Genomic DNA, 6,000 nt, shown 5'->3' on the forward strand with positions numbered 1-6,000 from the left:
ACAGATAGTAGAATTGATCGATAAAAAGATAGAAAAAATCCAGCTAGGACTTAAGGACCTGAATGACAATGCAAAACACACAAACATAAGTATTATAGGCATTCCAGAAGGAGAAGAGAAGGGAAAGGGGTCAGAAGGAGTGTTGCAGTAAATAATGGCTGAAAACTTCCCAAATCTACTGAAAGAGACAGATGTACATATCCAAGAAGCACAGCGCACCCCAAACATCATAAACCCCAACAGGCCCACACCAAGACATATACTTGTCAAATTATCCAATGCTCAAGACAAAGAGAAAATTCTAAAAGCAGCAAGAGAAAAGAAAACCATCACATACAAGGGAAGCTCCATAAGATTAAATGCTGCTTTCTCATCTGTAACTATGGAGGCAAGAAGGCAGTGGTATGATATAGTCAAGGTACTAAAAGAAAAAAAATTTCCAACCAAGAATACTCTATCCAGCTAAACTAGCATTCAAAAATGATGGAGTGTTCAAAATATTCACAGATAAACAGAAACTGAAAAAGTATGCCAACAAGAAACCTCCCCTTCAAGAAATTCTAAAGGGAGTTCTGCAGCAAGAAAGGAAAAAACTGGACAGGCAGAGTTGGAGGAGAGTGTAAGAGCAACAAAAAAGAGAAAAAGAGAAAAAAAAACAAACAAACAAAATATGGCAAACACAAGTACAATCAAAATATGGCTAACATAAATAATTTCTTGAAAGTAATAACACTGAATGTCATGGACTAAACTCACCTATCAAAAGATTCAGACTGGGACATTGGATGAGTAAACATGACCCATCTATATGCTGTCTACAAGAGACACATCTTAGACCCAGAGATTCATGGAGGCTGAAAGGGAATGGTTGAAAAACAATCTTACAAGCAAACAATAATGAAAAAAAGGCAGGAGTAGCAATATTAATATCAAACAAAATAGACTTTCAATGCGAAACAATTGTGAGAGACAAAGAAGGATACTACATATTAGTGAAAGGGACAATCTGTCAAGAAGAATGAACAATCATAAATATTTATGCTCCCAACAAGGGCACCTCTAAATAAGTGAGGCAAACACTGGAAAAACTAAGTGAAATAATAGATGCATCTACAATTATAGTGGGGGATTTTAATACACCACTATCAGCTCTGGACAGAACATCTCAAAAGAGAATCACTAAAGAAACAAAATATTTGAACATTATATTAGAGGAGCTGGATCTAATAGACATATACAGATCATTATACACAAACACAGCAGGATATACATTTTTTTCAAGTGCACATGGATCATCCTCCAAGATAGACCATATGCTAGGCCACAAAGAAAGGCTTAATGAATTCAGAAAGATTTAAATCATACAAAATAATATCTCTGACCACAGTGGAGTGAAGCTGGAATCCTGCAAGGGCCAGAGGCCCAGATTTCACACCAAGATATGGAAATTAAACAGCACACTCTTAGAAAAACAGTGGGTAAAAGAGGAAATCTCAAGAGAAATCAATGACTACCTTGAAACAAATGATAATGATAACACAACATACCAAAATTTAAGGGATTCAGCAAAAGCAGTACAGAGAGGGAAATTTATAGCCATAAATTCATACATCAAAAAAGAAGAAAGAGCAAAAATTGAAGAACTAACTGCACATTTGGAGGAATTAGAAAAAAAACCAACAAAGTAATCCCACAGGAAGAAGAAAGAAGGCAATAACAAAGATAAGAGCAGAACTAAATGAAATTGAATATAAGAAAGCACTTGAAAATATAAACAAGACCAAGAGCTAGTTTTTTGAGAAGATCAATAAAATTGACAAACCTTTAGTGAGACTACCAAAGAAAAAAAGATAGAAGATGCAAATACACAAAAGAAATGAGAAAGGAGATATCACCTCTGACCCCACAGGAATAAAGACTATCAAAGAGGATACTTTGAAAAACTATATTCCAACAAAATTGACAATTCAGAGGAAATGGACAAATTCCTAGAAACACATAAGCAGCCTATATTGAGGAAAGAAGAAATTGATGATCGCAACAAACCAATCACAAGGAAAGAGATAGAATCAGTCATTAATAACCTCCCAACTAAGAAGAGCCCAGGGCCAGATGGCTTCACAGGTGAATTCTACAAAACATTCCAGAAAGAATTAACACCAATCCTCCTGAAACTCTTCCAAAAAATTGAAACAGAAGGAAGATTGCCTAACTCCTTCTATGGTGCCAACATTACCCTCGTACCAAGCCAAACAAAGACACCAGAAGAAAGGAAAATCACAGACCAATTTCTCTAATGAACCTAGACGCAAAAATACTTAACAAAATGCTTGCTAATCATATTCAGCAACACATTAAATGAATTATACACCATGACCAAGTGGGAATCATTCCAGGTATGCAAGAATGATTCAACATAAGAAAATCAATCGATGTAATACACCATATAAACAGATTGAAGGAAAAAAATCACATGATTATATCTATAGATGCAGAAAAAGCATTTGACAAAATACAGCACCCTTTCTTGATAAAAACACTCCAAAAGATCAGAATACAAGGAAATTTTTTGACATGATAAAGAGTATATATGAAAAACCTACAGCCAACATTGTTTATAATGGAGAAATCCTAAAATCCTTCCCTCTAAAGTCAGGAAGAACACAAGGATGCCCACTATCTCCCCTTCTATTTAACATTGTCTTAGAAGTACTTGCTCGAGCACTGAGGCAAGAACCAGATATAAAAGGCATTCAAGTTGGAAAGGAAGAAGTCAAAATTTCATTATTTGCAGATGACATGATCCTATACATAGAAAACCCTGAGAGGTCTACAACAAAGCTTATAAAACTCATAAATGAGTTTAGTAAAGTCGCAGGGTATAAGATCAAAGCACAAAAATCAGTAGCATTTTTGTACACCAATACTGAGCAAGATCAGGAGGAAATCAAGAAACAAATACCATTCACAATAGTAAATAAAAAAATCAGATATTTAGGAATAAATTTAATTAAAGATGTAAAAAACTTATACATTGAGAACTTTACAAGACTGTTCAAGGAAATCAAAGAAGACCTAAATAAATGGAAGAATATTCCCTGTTCATGGATAGGAAGACTAAATATTATTAAGATGTCTACCCTACCAAAACTGATCAACACATTCAATGCAATCCCAAAAAAAATCAACACAAAAACTAACTATGAAATTTATTTGGAAAGGAAAGAGGCTCCAAATAGACAAAGCATATTGATAAAGAAAATCGAAATTGGGGGAAGAATCACACTACCTGACTTCAAAACATACTACCAAGCTACAGTAGTGAAAACAGCATGGTATTGGAATAAGGAGAGACACACAGACCAATGGAATCGAATTGAAAGTTCTGATATAGAACCTCGTATATATAGTAATATTTGATAAAGCCACCAAACCCTCTCAACTGGGAGAGAATGGCCTATTCAACAAATGGTGCCTGGAGAACTGGATATCCATATGTAGAAGAATGAAAGAGGATTACCATCTCACACCTTATACAAAGATCAACTCAAGATGGATCAAAGACCTAAATATAAGAGCCAACACCATAAAGACCTTGGAAAGCAATGTGGGGAAACATCTACAAGACCTTGTAATAAGAAATGGCTTCATGAACATCACACCAAAAGTACGAGCAGCAAACGAACAAATAGATAAATGGGACTTCCTCAAAATTAAAGCCTTCTGTACCTCAAAGGAGTTTGTCAAGAAAGTAAAAAGGGAACCAAGGCAATGGGAGAAAATATTTGGCAACCATATATCTAAGAGATTTATAATTTGCATATATAAAGAACTCCTATACCTTGAAAATAAAAAGATAAACAACCCATTTAAAAAATGGGAAAAAGATTTAAACAGACACTTCTCCTTAGAAGAAATACAAATGGCTAAAAAGCACATGAAAAAATGCTCCAAAATTTAGCTATCAGGGAAATGCAAATCAAAACTACAATGGGATACCATCTTACTCCCATAAGATTGGCAGCTATGAAAAAAACAGAAGAATACAAATGCTGTAGAGGATGTGAAGACATGGGAACACTCATCCACTGCTGGTGGGAATGCAGAAGGATCCAACCATTCTGGAGGACAGTTTGGCGGTTTCTCAAAAAACTAACCATAGATTTGTCATATGACCCAGCAATACCACTGCTGGGTATTTACCCAGCAGAACTGAAAAAAAGGGCACAAACCGATATATGCACACCAATGTTCATAGCAGCATTGTTCACTATCACCAAAAGTTGGAATCAACCCAAATGCCCATCAACCGATGAGTGGATCAATAAAATGTGGTATATACACACAATGGAATACTACTTGGCTTTATGAACAAATACACTACAAACACAAGTGATAACATGGATGAATCTTGAGAACCTTATGTTGAGTGAAGCAACCCAGGCATTGAAGGACAAATACTACATGACCTGAATGGTATGAAATAAGCAAGCTGCCTCAGAGAGCTAGAGACTGGAAAGAATAGGCTTATAGGAAATCGGGGGGTAGAGGAAGGATGTAAGCTGACATCTACATGGGTGAAATCTATGATAAGCTGGAGGTAAGTATGTGCACAAGGAAGAGATAAAACGGGGGCATAGGGTTACCTTTGGGTGGGGTTTTGTGGGTTTGAGGGGTGCTAGGGATGGGCGAATGGGTAATATTGCCCAAGTAATTGGGGGGAGGGAGGGCAACATACTAACGTAGGAGATTTTCAGGTGTTGGTTGAGAGTAAAATGCTGAGAAAACCTTTTCAAAATATAATTAGTAAAGTTACCTGTTTAAGATACTCAAAGGGGATAATCTGACACAGGACAGACTCCTAGGGAATATCTGAATGCTCATTTCGCCAGAGTGGGTTATACCATTTTGTAGAGACCCATACAATGAGAGTGAATGTAGACCCACATCCTGGGGGGTCTAATGCCATCAAATAGAGGGAACTGTATCTCTCAAGAGAAAGGGTGGCTCCCAGGGCATTAGGGCAGTTGAGCAAGTCAAGCCCTCAACACTGTTGCAAGTATCTCTGAACATGGCTCCACAAGAAATTAAGATTGACTGTCACTGTGGGCCCCAAGGGGAGGGGGAAATAGATATTGAATAGACGGAACCAAAGTAAATGTGAGGGCAAAAGAAGTGTTTCACAAGAGTACACAAGGATGGATATAAAACATTACACCAAAAACTTATAATATAGGGGACGACAGACTAATAATGTAAACCATAATGTAAAACATAGGATAACTAAAAAATTTAGAAAACTGTGTAGCCTAAAGTATAAACCACAGTGTAAACACAAATGTTACCTTGTTTGAAAGCTATTGTCTCAATATCTGTACATCAGTTTCAGTAAATATGATATGAATAAGTTAAAAGATTATCACTGTGGAAGGGAAAAGGTTTTATAATGGATATGTGGGAGTAGTGTATATTGTATCTATGAATTACTGTGATCTAAGGCTCTTGTGAAGAGAAGCTCAATAATTAAGAAAAAAGAAACGAAAAAGATAGGATGTAGAATTTTTCCAAATCAATATGTATTCTATATCTAACCTTTAAACTCATCACTATATTCCATTTTACTAGTAAGGGAACCTGACATTACATTGGGCTTCACTTTTCTGGAAGTTTTGGATCACAGAGAGGGTCAACAATGGCAGCAGAGGAATACTGGTATGGGATGTTATTGACAGACGCTATTTGGTTGACAGAGAGTTATACAGGGTATGTGTCCAGGGTACATGAAATGTTTGGATATACTCATAGTGGAAACAATTAAAAACAGCAGCTGGAGGGGGGGTTTTGGGTTCCTGGTCAGGGGGGGTGTCTCTGTTGTTGTCCCTAGGGGAGCAGCGGCAGTCCCCCAGGTGCAACGGTAAGGACCAGGAAGGAATGAGGGTCCAATAGTGAGCCCCTGATACTAATGACTATGCTTGTGAGCCAATACACCTGAAATAAGAA

Source organism: Dasypus novemcinctus, chromosome 17 (assembly GCF_030445035.2).
Source record: "Dasypus novemcinctus isolate mDasNov1 chromosome 17, mDasNov1.1.hap2, whole genome shotgun sequence".
Lineage (NCBI taxonomy): Eukaryota > Metazoa > Chordata > Mammalia > Cingulata > Dasypodidae > Dasypus > Dasypus novemcinctus.